Source organism: Gopherus evgoodei, unplaced genomic scaffold, assembly GCF_007399415.2.
Source record: "Gopherus evgoodei ecotype Sinaloan lineage unplaced genomic scaffold, rGopEvg1_v1.p scaffold_44_arrow_ctg1, whole genome shotgun sequence".
NCBI lineage: Eukaryota > Metazoa > Chordata > Testudines > Testudinidae > Gopherus > Gopherus evgoodei.
Window position 1 is genome coordinate 1,977,181 of NW_022060065.1, and position 17,837 is coordinate 1,995,017.

Sequence of the window (17,837 nt, forward strand, 5' to 3'; positions counted from 1 at the left end):
CTAAGCTCAGGAGCATGGAATGTGTATGGCACCCCTCAGACCCACCTGCTACAGGACAGAATTTCACCCTCCATTGGGGATTTCATCCACAGCTGCAGAGGCAGGAATCACCTCGGTCATGAAAATGAGCACTAATGGTAAATGTAGTCTCAGATATGATTAATTACGAAGCCATTTTCTTCAATGGCTGCTGAATTTTGGTATAAACAGCTTAATGCAATATTTGTACACCATGTGTAGACACACAATATAACAAATGGAGGAAGGCCGGGATACAGCCAATCAGCAAGTCACGGGATCGTTCAAGGGAGATTGAGCTTTGGGTCTATAGACCAGGCCCATAAATAGACCAATGGTAAACTCAGCCCATCAATGTCTCATTGGACAGTGGTTATTAGAGAAGATTGACCCCATTTTCTGGAATGTTTTCATCCTTGGATCTTTCCCAGGGAGCCGTAGGCTGAACTTTGCGTGGTTCTGTGTTATTTTTTAATTGTCTATTTTTGGTTTTCTCCATAATCAGGAACAGGTTCTCTGGCCCTATTTCTGGAACATCCTCCCTGACCTCGGGAGCTTTCCAGTCCAGTTAGCCTTCTCCTCCTGAGCTCCAGCCCAGCCTTCTTTCTGGACACTCATGTCACTTGTGTGCTGCGAAATCCTAGGGACTTTAAAAGCAAGCATTATTGCAAGGGCTCCATGAATCATCTCTTCCCAGCTAATCATTGGCCTGATGCAGGAGCTCGCATCACACTCTTCCACCATCTTCTCTACCAAGGCTCCATCTTCCATGCTGGCATGCGATGGAATGAAGGGTACAATAGAGAAGGGGTGACCCCATGGAAACAAAGCAAATACTTCATTCTCCTCTACACAGGCTGTGATGGGGACGTAATGGAGACCTTCCAGACATGCTCTTGCTCTGGAGAGTAAATCTCAAGTTAAATCTGTTGGGAGGGATTCTTTCCAAAGTCCTGGTCAGGGACAAGGAGGGGATTTTCTCCCAAGGTGTTCTCTTGATATTGGTATTCTATTGATATCTGTGTTCTGGTCACCTGCTCATTGACTGGGTGGCTCCCTGCTTTGTTCCTCTGCTGACTTTGAATGCCACGCAGCCGCTGTACTCCCATCCCTAGTACATGGACTAAAGAGAGCTTTCCCTGCTGTCACATACTCTCCCTCGTTGCTGAATTTAGAGCTTTATTCACAGTGACAGCAGCTGGAACATTTCAAGTGGTCTGTGAGACTGTGCCGAGCATGATGTGTGGAGAGGCAGGTTTCCCATGGATGGCTATAGGCCTAGCTGCAGTTAAGGTGGAGATGGCCTATCTGGTTTCTGAGCCAAATGCTGGCCCAGGCACAGCTTTCATTGACTACCAGGAGGCATGGGCACAACTCAAGGGCAGGATCAGGGCCATTATATCCCTATTTACAGTCGTTTATAATTTTCTCAAAAACCAAAAAAATCTCAAACTTGTGGGCTGGAATTTCTCATGCTTGCTCAGATGAATATGCGATGATGTCAAGTATTGTGTAGCATATTCAAATGTTTAAGTGGGAAAAGGTACTAGTTAAACCTAAAACAACATATCAGAGACAGTGGGCTATTCAGGATAGGGAACTGGACTGAGAGGCAGGAGACGTGGGGTCTAGAAACACTTAACTGTGTTGTGCCTCAGTTTACCCATCTGTAAAATAGGGATAATGCTGCTTATCCAAGTGTTATGAGACATCAGACGTGTCATTATCTTAATTACACACTCTCACTGGAGAAGCAGTATAAAATGAATTAACTTCTTTAACATTATATTCTATTAGTAGCATAGAACATACCGTCACATAATGAAAGATTGTATTGTAGTTGGAGATGGCCCCTGACCCAATCCCTAGATCAAATCCCCATGAACTTTGCAGTAGTTTGGATCTGGATCGCAGGTTCCAAAATCCTGAATCTGATCATTTCCTGGACTTTTCACACAGTTAGATCTGGATTTCATGGGGCTTGTTTACCGTCAAAGAAGGTGTTTCTCTTTCTGTCAGGCAGGGGAAGGAGTCCATATCCAGAGGTGCCTCGGCTCCACTAAAGGGCTCTCAGGCAGTAGTAGAATCAGCCTTGTGGTTTAAACTGAAATGATCAGTGGGGTTTTTCTGGGAAGAATAACTGGTTGAAATCAAACAGTGGGAATGATACTGGTGTGTCTAGCAGCAGCTTCTCTGCTCTTTATGTGCAAACTGGTTCAGAAAAAAATGAGACTCCTCCTCCCCAATATATAGCAGTTCCTCAATCATCAGTCCTTAAAGACCATGCCCTTGATTTTCTTGGGCAGCCGGGATGGTAGTGCCATGCAGTGAGTTTGGTACAGGACTGAGAATCTGGAGGATATGCAATAGTTTCTGTTGTGAACCCTGACACTGATTTGCTGGCAGACTGGGGACACGTCACGGTACTGCTGCTCCACCCTGACCATCCCCGTCTGTAACATAGGGATAATGCTATTTTCAGTTGTAGATCTCAAAGCACTTTGCAAAGGGAGGTAAACTGCAAAGTATTCAACTTCATCAAACAATAGGGGAAAAAAAACAGGGTGATTTTCTTCCATTGCCCACAACTTATAAGAACTTCCTTCCTTGTGAATCATGAAGGAGGAACCTGCAGCATTAATGGAAATATTTTGTCAAGTGTTTTGGCCCCATTGTGTTTACATCAGTGCTGATGAGAGAAATGTATTTATTTCCCCCCACTCCAGCAGCAGCAGCAGCAGCAGCAGAGAAGGGCTCTGTGATTGGAGAGCGAGCCTTGGACAGGAGTGTGGGAAGATTTTCAAAAGGGCACTGAGCAAAACATTGGCTTCAGTTCTAATCCGAGGGACAGAGTGTAGTGGAGAAGGGGCGAGATTCCATCAGGTGGCAGCCTGGTGGACTATAGAACATATCCTCTGCTCAACACCTAACTCCCATCTACCTGCAGCAAAGGGAGAGGGGACGTGAGTCAAACTGATCATGGAGCACAGGATGCCCAGCTCTGAGAGAGCTGCTGGCTGTTATTTTGCTGTAATGGTTATTGGGAGTGTGGGGGGGGGTCTGAGAGTCAGCAAACCTGGCTCCTCCTCCCAGCTCTGGCACGGACCCTGTTCACGTGCTGGGTGAGGATTCTGAAAGGTTCTCATTTTATTCAGACTGGTTCTCCCATCCCCTCATTTGGAGGCTCATGCTCCTTGGGAACTAGGCCCAGTTCTCTGAGGGGGAGACTGATGCAAGAGTGGAGAAGGGCCAGATTTACCCCTCCTGTCCCTGACTGGTGCCGGGGGAGTTACGACAGGGAGGACGTTAGCTCACAATGAGTCCAGATTAGTGAAAGTGCTAAAATTCATCACTCAGGCAAACAGCTCTTGAATATGGGGTTTTAAAGGCCAGTGGAGTCCAGCCAGGGGCAAATCCAGGTTTATAGGTGCAGGAAGGCTGGAAGGAAGAGTCTGCATGGGGCCTGATGTTTTGGGTCCCCTGAAATATTGTTGAACCCAACTTAGTTTCAATTCACTGCTGTCATGAAATCAAGCTCTGCTTCTCAACCTCTCGCGCTTGATTTTGAATGACGGCCCTAAACCTAACATGCCACAGGAAGTACAATACTTGTACAGCAGCTGGTGGCCAGCTGTCAGAACAGACATAGAATATCAGGGTTGGAAGGGACCTCAGGAGGTCATCTAGTCTAACCCGCTGCTCAAAGCAGGACCAATTCCCAGACAGATTTTTACCCCAATTCCCTAAATGGCCCCCTCAAGGATTGGGCTCACAACCCTGGGTTTAGCAGGCCAATGCTCAAACCACTGAGCTATCCCTGTCCCCCTAACCCATCAGGGCTGGTGGCTCAGACAGTGGTAAGCCCTGCTCAGTCAAACTCTACCCTTCATCACACCTCCACCTCCCCCGTCCTCTACCTGTTGTTCTACAAGGTGAACTACGATGGTGCATCCTGCCAGGCCAGAGCTTGGTGTGCTGAGGTGGCCTCCACTGGGAGTGGCTCTTTGGTTACATCACACACCTCTGTGTCAGGCTAGTGCTCATCTCTGCTTGGAGATGGCTCAGAACTAAACCCTGGAGCCAGCCTCACCAGCTCCTGGGGTGGGGAGAGATTCCGATTCTAAAATGAAACATAGATTTTATATTTCCCACCTAGCTCTATCCTGGGCTGAACCAACACGTTAGAGCCAAACATCCTCAGATTTGGGGAGGGTGTGTGTGTCAGATTCTGGATCCGGGTCTTAAATATTTGCTTCAGGTTCGTTGCCAGTTATGGTGTTTGCCTCTTTGGGTTAGCCATCCCAGATCAGACCAGTGAGCATCTTGCCTCCAGTAGCTGCCTGATACCTGAGAATTCAGAAGGAGGAAACACCCTCCTCCTTTTCCTATACAATAACCCAGTGGGCCAACTGTGCCAGGCCATGCTGCAGACTGAGGAAATATTCCTTCCTGACTCCTGTTATGGAGCATCATCATCATTAACCATTGTTATTTGTATTGCAGTGGTGACTAAGGGCCTTCAATCAAAGATCACAGTTCCATTGTGCTAGGGGTTCTACAGAAATACAGGGAAAAGGCGGACCCTGTCCCGGGGAGCTTAACACCTGGGTTTGTAACAAGACAGAACAGGTGGGTGGAACAGACAAACAGGGGTTGTGGGGGAGATGGGGGATGAGGTAACAGTAAAATGAGCTTGTTTTGCCCAAGAAGCAGGTCTCAGCTCACCACCAACCTATCTGTTTTAAGCAGGACAAGATTCTAGCTGTGGGTGAGTTGGGCTTCCTTCCTCTCTCCAGGGCTGCCCAGAGGATTCAGGGGGCCTGGGGTCTTTGGCAGTGGGGGGTCCCCGCTTTGGCAGTTATTTGTTGGCAGTGGGTCCTTCCGCTCCGAGATCCGCTGCCAAAGTGCCCCGAAGACCTGCGGCGGCGGCCCTCCCCCCACCGAATTGCCGCTGAAGACCCGGTACTTCGGTGGCGGGTCCTGGGGAGGAAGGACCCCCTACCATGGGTCTTTGGGGCACTTTGACGGCGGGTCCCAGAGTGGAAGGACCCCCTTGGCACCAAATTGCTGCTGAAAACCCGGAGAAGAAGAAGCTCTGGGAGCCCGGGCCCCGCAAAAGTTTTCCTGGGCCCCCAGAGCGAGTGAAGGACCCCACTCTGGGGCCCCCAAAAAACTCTTGTGGGGGCCCCTGTGGGGCCTGGGGCCTGGGGAAAATTGCCCCACTTGTCCCCCCCTCTGGGCGGCCCTGCCTCTCTCATCTCCTGGGGATGGCGGATCCTCTGGATGAAGGAACCTAAACTGCAAGCAACATCTATTCTTTCTTTCCTTCCTTCTCCTGAGAAAGCAGCACCCTTGCCTCCACGGACAGGCTCCAGTATTTCCTCATGTTCTAAGAGCTCCGATTCCCAAGGGCTTGAATGGACCAGTAAGGGACTATTGCTTGTTACCCCCATAGAATGAAAGGTGGCTTTTTGTTGAAGTCACCTTCCTGATCTTAATTCCTTCCCAAGGACAACCCACCCTTCTGGCTGAAGCATCATGGAAGATGAAGATGGAACAGACCTAAAAGCCCTTTTCATCCATATGTAGGAGGTTGGTTCAGGGTTCTTCCCTACAGTACATTCTGTCCATGCCAGCTTTAAGTGATGCAGATAGTCAGGATACTACTCCTTAGAGGACTGTTCTTTATTCTAATACATTTCTGATTGACCTCTCTTTGTTAGCTCCAAAGAGAGCTGTGTGCAACCCATCTCAGTGAGAGTGTCTCTCCTGCTCCGAAGGGACCATATTGCCTCTGAACTGCCCTGATGGTCCAGGTCTGAACTCAGGCCCTTCCTCTGGCACTGCTCCATGTTATGTCACTGGGCCATTGCTCTCACTAGCAGCTGTTTCTTTTTTTAAGCTTAAGAAGCTAACCGCCAAGAATGCTACATCCAGTTTTGCAGTGTCACGTGGATCTTTCTTTAATTCCCAGCAAAGGATTTCCTGCTGGGCTTGTTTGTCAGGGAGACACAGAGGGATATTTGCACTTTGAGCAGGAGGATGTGTGTGTGTGTGTGTGTGGGGAAGGGGATCACCCTTGCATAACAGATGCACTTGTGAATTCAGCACTGGGCCCCGTTAAAGCTGCTCCTGCCCAGGTCCCAGCTCTTAGCTGGAGTAGTGTGAAGGTGCAGAGGCAGGAGCTGTGTGTGCACAGTCTGCTGGGAGAGAGGAGGGCAGCTTTATGATGAGACTGAGGAAACCTGATGAACTGTGGGTTCAGCAGATGAGTTGAAGGCACTGGAGGCTGCTGAAATGACTTCGCAGGAAAAAAACAGTCTCAGTTGGCAAGGCCCTGCCCTCCAGTGAACAGCAAGAAAATACATTAATGTAACCGATAAAACAACCTGGGATTCAGCTGAGACCTGTGACGGGAAGCCCAGCCTTCCTCAACCCATTTGCTCCTTACACCTCCCAAATGTCCCCTGGGCACCCACAGGAGAGAAGGGTGCAAATGAGCTGAAGCGACCTCCTTTGTCACTGGGGACCTGTACCCATCACAGAAGGGCCAGCCCTGAACTCCTGCCCTTGCTCCAGGGACAAGTGTCCTGCCTGCCTCAAAGATGTTCACAGGATGGGGCTGTGGTGTAAATGCACAGATGGGCTTGAACTACAGAATTTGGTCAGGATCCGGGTTTCCATTTCAGATACAGCCCAATTAAAAAAGGGTTGTTTGGATCCAGAGGTTTGAATTGAGCCTATGTGTGTTTAAACCTGGCAGGCAGCGTTAAACGAGCAGTGCTGAACTGGCTCCAGGAGCTTTGAGCATGGCTTAGATTGCAGCAGGACGCAGTCACCTATCTCTGTGTTTTGACAGACAGAAAGAAAAATGAGGTAAAAAGAGCTGCCGCACTTTCAGATTACCAACGCAGAATCTGATTGCACCTGCACTAGAACTGGGTCACGCGGTGCACATGCCCTGTCTCGAAGGGTGTTGTCAATAAAAATTGACAAATACCTCTGAGGTAACCAGATACATCCCTAGGCCCTGATCATGCAACTTGTGTGTGTGACTGGACAGGCAGTTGCAGGACAGCCGCCTTAGGGCCTGAGTCAGCAAACCACTTACGAATGTGAGTAGCCCCAGTGAAGTCCAGGCCTTACGGTTAAAGCACTGACTTAACATTCAGAAGAGGGGGCTTCAGTTGCTGGCTTTGCCCCAAAATGCCTTTGGGGCCTTGTGTCATTCAGATAGTGCCTCAGTGCCTCATCTGTACAACATGATGTCAATGCTTCCTTTCCCTGCAAACCCTTTGTCTTGTCAATTTAGACTGTCAGATCTGCAGGGCAGGGAGTGTCTCTCCCTGGGGGTGGGTACAGGACAATGGGTTCTGATCTCAGTTGGAGCCTTTAGGCATGATTGGAATGGATAATAATAAATACTAGGGTGAAAGCCTGTAAAGTACATAAGCCAAGTACATAAAATACAGGGCCCTGTCATCTTCAAAAATCGTATTTTTCTCTGCAAATTCCGCAGCTGCCATCTCCACGAGGAGTCTGTAAAATCGCAGTGTGTGAAAGAAACTGGTAAAATAATTGCTTTTTTTCCCTCTCCATTAATTGCTTGGTTTGTTTCCTTTGCACTGGCAGTTCTCCAGGATAGCTTTACTTTATAGTAACTTGGTTCTTCAGTCAGCCAGGCCATGATCCTACAGTGAGCTCTGGGTAAGTGGACCTCTGCACCTAGCTCATTGCAGGGCTGGTGCCTCAGTTTCCCCAGGCTCAAAAAAACCCTTCCTTATAAACACCAGAGGTACAGAAAAACTGATATTTAAAAGGGATTTTTTTGTGGGGGGAAGGGGAGATTTAGGAGATCTGATTGAAGGGAGGTCTATTAGAAATTGGAATTTTAAAAGAAAAACTGTTAAAAATTAAAAAATATACAATTTCTTAAACTCTAAAAAATAGTGCTGCAGAATACTACAGGCCCTGATAATAAGATTGGTGGTTTTTATTGCTAAGATAACAGTACCTTGTATGCCTTAAATGTGACTGCCCCATGAATTTCCCAGACATCTGAAATCCATTGCACCTTCAACTGTTACCACTTCAGAAAGATTTCTCTTTAGAATAACACATTATTAATTATTATTAATTATTCCAGCTTGTCGTTCCTGTTTCCTAGGGATTGGCTGGATGGGGTGACCCTGCTGCATTCTGCTATCTCAGAGGTAGCTCTGGTTAACCAAAAATCTAAGGAAATTTCCCCCCCATCAGGGATGTAGCAGCAGAGAGTAACTCTTGACTGCAGATTACCAAGGAGGCCTTGAACTCACTGCAGAGCAGGCAACTAATGGCAATATTTGGAGAGGGCCACAACTAAATCATAATTCATCTTCTTGGAAGACTCAGGCCCCTCAATCAAGCCTCCTTTATAGACACACGAGTTCCTTGGCTGGGACTTAAGTACAAACTGCCTTAAGTAGACTTCTGCAGCTTTATCTCATTATGTTGTTACATGACCATTTGTTACATTATGTTTCATTGCTTTGTCTTGGGCTGTGCAAGGGCTCAGGACACATGCCCTGCATCAACCCAAAGCAGATCCTGTTTCTTGCCCAACTAAGCCTCGAACACTATCTCGTTGGATCTGCCTAATGGAAATGCTAGTCCACTTCATTAGAATAATCAGCTGGCCTCCCTCTGTTGGATTCCATTGGTGGCTGTTGGCTTTAACTGGCGGTTGAGTGGTCCCAGGAACCAGAAGACCAACAAATCTGTTACAAAACCTAGTTGGCCAAATGGACATGGGGGGATCCAGTTTACAATTTGCACTTGGTTTGAATATACAGTAGTTTTAACATGCCTATTGTCTGTCTGTATACACACACACACACACACACATTCATCATACACATATACATGCATCTATTTGGAGCGGCCAAATTAAATATGACTTAATCATGAATTGGGTTTACATTTCTGTCTGAAACGGAAAGAAAGTAGCGAGGGCCGGCTCTGGCTTTTTTGCCGCCCCAAGCAAAAAACCCCCCCCAAAACAAAAAAAACCTCTGCAGGGTGGCCAAAGCCAGTGTGCAGGGGGACTCCCTGTGCTGCACACGTGCAGTGCAGTGCACACCTGGTCTAGCAGCGGGTAGAGAGAGGGAGAAGGAGGAGAGAAAGAAGTGGGGTGGCCAGGGCTTCAGCGGGGCGCTCGCCACACGGCCCCTCCCGCTGTGCTGCCTGCCGGGAGGGCTCTGCGCCACTCCGGATGGCTGGGAGGGAAGGACGGGGCTGCCCTGGCAAGTTTGCTGCAGGGCTCTCTCCTCCTGTGCCACCCCGAGCACAAGCTTGCTCGGCCGGTGCCTGGAGCCGGCCCTGGAAGTAGCACTGAATTATCCCTTGGCATGGCTTCTACTGTTGGGTATGTTCTCTTTACAGTAACAAGCTGCCTTGGACAGCAGTATAATTTGAGCCATTATAAGCAGGAAAGAGAAAGAAATCAATCTTTTCAGTTTATCAAGTTGAGTCTGGCCTGGGGCCCAAATATTTTGTGCCTACAAAGTTGAATGTGTCCACCTTACACTGTATGACAGAGGTACAGCCTGCAGAAACTACAGGTCCTAGCATGTATTGCTCCCCTTTGATCTACCCAGTTTTGCAGCTGTAGTTCACTCCTTTTACTATAATGTAACTTAGGTGATGCCCACAGACTGACAAGTTTCTCGTTTGGACAAATTTGGTTGCTCCTTATAAAAATCTTTCAGCTCACACAAGGATTGTTAAAATAGACTGGGTTTCCACTTGTCTCCTTTCCTTCTCCAGGACAAATGAACTATAGGCGACATGTTTTAAAATCTGCCATCTCATCGTAGCCAAGTATATATCAGTCCCACTATTGTAAATCGTCATCTACTGTTAAGCTTTCTTGGGCAAGGACTAGTGAGCAGCAGGGCTGGGATCTGTAGGTTTCCTAGAGCTGCAGGGCTGAATCCCAGAAAGGTAGGAGGTGTGTGTGTGTGTATGTGTTGGGGGGTGGAGGGATTATTTTACAGAACATTTTAAATACCAAGATCCTGTCTTCTGTGCATGGCCATTAGAGAACTGCCATACTTTTCATATGAGAAACTGTTTGCCCTGGTATCTTTGGCCACAATTTGCCTCCTGCTCTATGCAGGTAACCTGCTTTAGGTCATCACTGTCGTGCCTTGAGTGTAGTTGTGGGATGCCCTTTGAGATCTTTCTGAATGAAAGGTGAATGAATAAATGCCCTCGGACCCCATTAGCAGCTCCCTGAGCCACACCAACACCCATTCGGCTGCTTCATGCTTGGGCTAGGGAATCCCACAGTGAGCAGAGCTCCACTCACTCAGGGCCTGGCTGACTAATGATGACACAGGAGAAACACAGCTTCATACTTTAAGACCAGTTTTATCCAGCAGCAAATGTGGATAAGATAGAGATTTTCAGCAAACATCCCACATGGTTCTTAGAATGATTCATTGACACTTAAGATCGATGCCCATCAACATTAGCTGGCAGATCAAAGCTTCATTCCCTCATGGTGACTTAGATCTGAAACCATGCACCACACGAAACCATTTGTGGATCATTCATTCAGTGTATCACGTAAACTCCCTTTCCCTGTCCCTCTCAGCACATCTATTGCAGAGGCTAGCGAAGTCAGTGCGCAAATGGCTGGGGAGCTGCCTGTCGGGTATGCTTGATGTGTGGGATTTGGCTTTGGGACACACGGCCAAAGCCCAGGTATTTTAACCTTTGGGACAAGCTGCCAAGCCCACCTTGTCACCATTCTTTTGGGGACAAGGCGGGCAGAGGTTTATCCTCAGGCTTTATTTTAATTACCCCCATTACGTTTGCTAGTGAATAGATATGTCAACGTGGGAGGAGCAGCCCTTTGTGTCATGTATTTCTAACCGATGGAATGGGCACATAGTGAGGCTTTTATAGATCTAAATAAACAAACAGTGAATAAAAACGAATGGATCTTGGCAGCGTTCGTATCCTAGTGTATACTGACCACAGTAAACATCTCCTCTGGACTGATGCACAGATAGGAGAAGGAGCAGATATCATGTAGCTAAGCGGCACCAGCCGGTGGGTGACATCATGCCCATTGATGTCAGTTCCTAGCTAAACCTAGCCACTTCTGGCCTATGATTCCTCTTCTTCTGTCTCCTCCCTTTCTGGCCTCACCTCTCTCACTTCTGTCTTTGGCCCGTGACCTCAACCCAATCTCTTCCATTTCTGGACTTGTTAGATCCCACCCAGCTTCTGCTTCCATTCTCTATGACCAACTAGATCAGAAGTCCCTCCCCTACCTACAAGGAGAATTAATAGGCATTGCTGTGTGGCCTGGAGTCCCTAAGCCATTGGCTGATTCATAGTGTCCCGGCTAGAAATGATAAAGAGCTGCAGCTAAAACTCGCAAGGAAAACTAAAGTCTATGGAGGAAGAAGAGGGAGGGAGGGGTCTTTAAATATTTGCAAAGGGAATTTTGGAGAATCAAAGGACTCTTGTAAGAAAGAGCTGTAGAAATGTCCCAGAATGTTCACCCACATGGAGAATTGCGTCGTAAACTGTTAAACACGTGGGCATTTACATCAATGCCTTATAATACTCCATGGAGTAAACAATGTATAAACAACCTGTCATTTCCAGTTTTGTAAGAGAGCTAAGACAATGCAGAATCGCTGGCCTAAATTTTCAAAAGTACCTTCATATTTTGGGTGGACTGCACGAGTCACCTCTGAGATTTTCAGGAAGTGCCGAGCATCCACCATCTGAAAACCAGGCCCCTTTCAGTTGGGCACCTAAGCACTGAGGGGCTTAGAATCACTATTCACGTCTGCAAACTCAGGCCAAGATGTTTGTTCCTCTCTCTGGACAGGGGCTATGGCTGCTAACTGTTAAATGTAGCTTCAGGTCGAATGTAGCCGCTGTGCTGATCAGCGTACCAGACGTGTCCCCACACTCTCCATTGACTGCAATGGGATTTTAGAGAACAGTGGTGCTGAAGTGTGTGCTGCGGAGAGTGGCGTTGTCGTCCTGTCCCTTGTTTATGTGTGTGTGGTGTTGCAATCACATCGGGGGTATTATTGCTGGTCTGACCCACTGCAACTCCCAGGTGGAGTTTTGCTTGGAAATCAGCCTTGACACAAGGAGGGCATGCTGCAGAGGGTCTCATTCCTCTGCCTTCTCCTGCCCCCTCAGTGCCTGAAGGCTTTCTGGGGGCTTTTGGCTCCATTACACTCTGCTAAGTGCAAGGTAGATTATGGCTCAGTATGTGTCCTAAGAGCTTACGGAGGGGTTATTTTGTACAAAGCGAGTGCCTGTGTAACCCACACACCTCCTGGGTGTGGTGTTCTGTCCCATCTAGTGGCACCGAGACCACTTAGAGAGAGAGTGAGTCTGCTCTACTGCCTTAGCTAACAGCCATATTGCTTTTAGCTCATGCACACTAAGCTCCAGAGGTCCTGGGTTCAATCCCCCCGCCCCGACTAGGGTCTGTCAGTGTTACACCTGGCTTTCCAACTGAGACAGAGGAAATGGACCAAAGCAAAAGTTGGTGGAGTCAGTGGGATCGACTTGCTTGAGAGATTGGGTATCAATGCTGTGCTGAGGCATTGTCATGGGGCTTGGGGGGAATTTGTCTCTGTTGTTTTTCTCCTGGATTGGCTGAGGGGTTTATTTTCTGTCAGAAGAAGTTTAAAACATTCTCATTTTAAAAGTTTACCAGTCTATGGCCAGTTTTTCTTCTCATTTATGCCGAGTGTGACCCGCCCATGTCAGTACCATTGCTCAGAGGGCAGTGTTGGAGGGGACAGATTTTTCACGTGACCGGATGCAGACGTGATAGGAGCATGGTTGCCCTCTCGTCCTGCACAGCTATGTATTTATTAGCGATGAGCCCAAGCCACAAAGTTTAGATCTAAATCCAGAAACCAGGGGTGTTTGCATCTGGATTTTCAGCTGGGACGCTGTCTTTAGTATGTAATTAGAGATACGACATTTCATATACACACTGCCATCCTGTCTTCGCTTTCTGATACAGTAGGTTTTGTTGCTTTAAGAATGCGGCTATAGGTCCAGGAAGCTACCAGATTTTAGCTAAGGAAAAAAATGGGAGTCTACCTTTAAGAATTGTTTAAAGAAAAGGTGCCTTGCATTGCTAACACCATTGTGTGCAGTGAGCCAAAAGATAACCCAGTTTTCAATTAAACACACCCACACACTAACTATACTGTGCGCACAATGGGTGTGTAATGATACAGAAAAGCCAAATCATAGACATTGCAGAGACCTAGGAGGCCATTCAACCCATCCCACAACTAGACCAGGATCGGTCCTGATAGCACATTTCCCTTTGCTTTCACTAGTCCACTTCTGAATGTCTCAGGTGATGGGGCTTCTACCCTGGGGAGACTTTCCCACATCCTAACTGCTTCCATCATTAGGAAGTTCATCCTGATAGATTTCAGACTCAGTTTTCATTATCTTAATTTAAACTCATTACTCCTAGTTCTGGATTTATACATACACACATGTACAATCTACAGATATCTTCTATCAAGTAAAGCTATACATATACCACCAATGCTAACAGACATCTATCCACAGCATGTTTGTAGATACACCTGCGCTTGTGTGTGTGTACCGACACACACGCACATATAGCAGACAGATATAAATAACGTGCTTATTTCTATATACAAATCAGTTCTGATATAATTGAACAACATGGAAAACACTGGATTTTTCCCTTGCTAAACTGAAGAATGACATTTGCATTTTTGAACCAGATACCTGCCTGTTAAACTCCAGAATGACCCTGATGTTTAGAAAACCATCAATGACTGAGACTTACTGTAATTTAGGGACCATTTCTACTTGTGTTCTGCTGCCTCTCCCGTATATTGAACAAACCAGCTCAGGACACACTAGACTTATTAGTAAGGATTTTCAAATGAATTAAATGCCCTCCAACACGTGTATAAACCAACCGCCAGGACCTAACACATTTCATTTCTAAACTGCAATTGATAAAACTCCCTGAGGGAACTTCCGACTGACTGTCTGGTCAGGGAGGTCCGTGCAGAGGAGAGCACAGTACTTACACTGTTTGAATGAGAAAGATCAGCTGCGGATCTTGAAGTCTGCTCCCAGATCTTTGAATCGAATGACACTGCAGTTACTCCCCAGTGCTGAGCCCTGCAGAGTAATACAGGAACCAGACCTCTTTGGTTTACTTTTACATTGACGTCAGCGCCTTTTTCTAGCATCCTCGGCTCATTTTGGTAACAGGCCATTTTAGGGTGGGGGGGGGTGGGGAGAAAGAGGAGTAAGTGGGATAGTTTTATCACTGTCTTTAGGAAGGAGCCAGGCAGCTGTGGGACGGTGTGTGGGCAAGTGTGTGTATTGAACATAGATGAACACTGCATATAGAGCGGTGCAGACTTTTATGGACAGTCATTCAAAGCCTGATTCTGCTCTCACCCCAGTTCTACACCAGTGTTCCTCCACGCAAAGGAGTTGCTCCTTATCTGCACCACTATGAGTGTAAAATTCTCCCATTCTGATTTGGTCGTGTTTTACCCCCACTGCTGTAAGTGCCTATGCCTGGCAGTAGAAAAATCAGGTCTCGTGCGTGCACAGGATATATGTGCATGCACGGATAGGCCAATTCTTTTAAAAACGGGTGCCTACAGTTAGGATCCTGTCTATATTAAAGTACCTAAATAAGTGGCTGGGTTTTCAAAAGGGCTCAGCACTCAGCCGATCTTTTTAAAGTCAATGGGAGCAGCAGACACTGCCCCAGAATATCTGGCTACGTAGTGTATATGTTTGTGCAGAATTACTGTGTATGTGAGTGTATTTTGCAATATGGTATGCATAGACTCTATGTGTACAGGATGTATAAGTATGCACAATATAGCTGTGTGTACAATGTTCGTGCATTCAGTATAGTGGATTCATATTTGTGGAGAGTTTTGAGATCTACAGGCAGAAGCTGGGAGTCCCGGGCAAATGGTAAGAGTTATGATTCAAGCTGGTTGAACTGTTCAGTCTGGTGAATTTAGCACTTCTTTCTGCTTGTGAATAGATCCAGGTTGTTCTGTTTGGACAAACAATTTCCAATGTTATGCATCATGCCCCAAAATAATGTTAGATTTCTGTTCAGGCATGATCCTGCAAACACTAAGAGTATGTCTACGCTACCCACCGGATTGGCGGGTAGCAATCTATCTACCTATCTATCTATAATCTATCTATCTATCATCTAGTGTAGACATGATAAATTGATCCCCAATCACTCTGCTATTGACTCCTGTACTCCACCACGGTGAGAAGCGGAAGCGGAGTCGATGGGGGAGGGCGGCAGTTGATCCCACACTGTGAGGACACGAGGTAAGTCCACCTAAGATACGTCGATGTCAGCTACGCTATTCTTGTAGCTGAAGTTGCGTATCTTAGGTCGATCCCCCCCCACACACACACAGTGTAGACCAGACCTAAGAATTCATCTCCACTGCATACTAAGCCCAGGTCGGTGGCCTCCAAGTTTGTGAACTCGGTATTTCCAAACCCGTGTTTAGCAACCACACTGCATTGTGAACCCGGGTTTACAATTGCTGGACTCAGGTCTCACAACCGTGCTAACACGTCCACATTGCCCTATGCAGACCTTCTGACTTGGGTCTGTGGCTTGGCCAGTGTCCATGACGGGACTTGGACTGAGTCACAGTGGGACTTGAACACTAACCCCATGCCCTGGCAAGGTCCTAGGGTCTGGGTCCTGAATGCTTGCTGGCCAAGTCAGACTGCTTTGTGTGTGGATGGAAAGAGGGTTTGGGCTCAAACCTGAGTCAGAACCTGAGCTTCATGTGCAGTGTAGACATACCCTTACATACTCTGGTACTAAAAGCTCCCATGATGAAGCTGAAATGGAACCTACAACATCACAACAGTAAACTTACTAAGATTACCAGCTCTTTGGGGCATGGGCTGGCTTTTTGTTGCATGATTCTACAGCGTTTGGCACGATGGAGTCTTGCTCCATAATTGGAGCCCTGGGGCACTACCACTGTACAAATAATATGTGAAATTATCATCAGCAGCTGTGTTTATATCCCACCTGCAGTGATTCCCCTGGAGCAATTACACTGAATGGAGTGTGTTTGCAGGGGGTTGGACTAGATGATCTCCTGAGGTCCCTTCCAACCCTAATAATCTGTGATGAATGCTACACATTACACACCACATTAGATCATATTTGAACTCTGTGTAGTTATGCTACATTCTATAACTATGAATTATGTTATACTTTTCCCAGAATGCTGTTCACTCATGCCATCCCGTAACACTTTTCCCAGAATGCTGTTCACTCATGCCATCCCGTAACACTTTTCCCAGAATGCTGTTCACTCATGCCATCCCGTAACATTTTGCAACAGTTAAACCCGGCTCTTGGCACAGGCAATTACAAAACTCTGTCAGGAACAAGATGGATGACAGTTAGGGGGTGCTTACATGGCTCACTGGCACCTGGAATGTGATGCCCAAAGCAAAGATAAGGAAGGCACAGGCAGGGCTGCCCAGAGCGGGGGGCAAGTGGGGCAATTTGCCCCAGGGGCCCCCCACGTGAATATAGTATTGCAAATTTTTTTAATGAAAGGGGCCCCCAGAATTGCTTTGCCCCAGGCCCCCTGAATCCTCTGGGCAGCGCTAGGCACAGAACAGGAAACAAGAAGGGAAACTGGTACATAGTGGAAGGGTTGAATCTCGGGTGATGTATAGACTCCTCGCAGTCAGTGACCGGTCATGCCTAGTGGTCAGAGCAGGCATCAGGAGGCAAAGCCCAGGGCCAGAAGCAGAGGCCAGATGCCCAAGCCAAGGGCCAGAACTTGGTTACCTGGAATGAGGCAAGGCAGGAGCTGAGCTGCAGCAAGCAGACACAGACTTTATCACAGCCACAGGCAAACACTCTGAGCAGCCACTGATTGGTAGCTGCTGCTGGGCTTATGAGCCGGTCTGCTCACTCTTCCAATCAAGCTGGTGGTGTAGCCAATTAGGCAGCCTGCTACAGGCCAGCTGTGCTTGTTAGGGTGTCTGAAGCCTGGCTTTGCTGAACACCCTGCTGCCTGACACTCTCTAACTTGTAAACAACTGGGCTAGAAATGTAAGTAGTCTTAGATGCATACTTTCAAAGCAAACTTACTGAGTAAGGTGAAGGCAATGAGATTGCTTCCCAAAAGGGTGGTAAATAAGTTTCCTTTCATCCACTGCTGTGTCTTTGCCTCATAAGCTGACTCAGCTGGGCTGTTTGGTCTCCTGAATACTTTTAATATCAGATCTTACTACTGGTTGTATTGCCACTGAAAACCCTAGTAACAGGGTGTCATAAACAGATAAGTACGAGTTAATAGAATAAAAGTGCTTCGTATCTCTTTTGCCTGGAAAGGGTTAACAAGAACAGTGAGCCTGGCTGTCACCTGACCCGAGGACCAATCAGAGGACAGGATACTTTCAAATCTTGAGATAGGGAAGTTTTGTGTGTGCTGTTAGTGTTTGGTTGTTGTTCACTCTGGGGGCTCAGAGGCACCAGATGTGCAACCAGGTTTCTCTCCAATCTCTCCGATACAGGCTCTTATAAGTTCAGAATAGTGAGCACTAGGTAGATAAAGCGAGTTAGGCTTATGGTTGTTTTCTTTATTTGCAAATGTGTATTTGGCTGGGAGGAGTTCAAATTTATATTTTGCTGAAAGGATTTTAATTTGTACTTGTATACTTAGGCTGGAAGGGTATTCCCAGTGTCT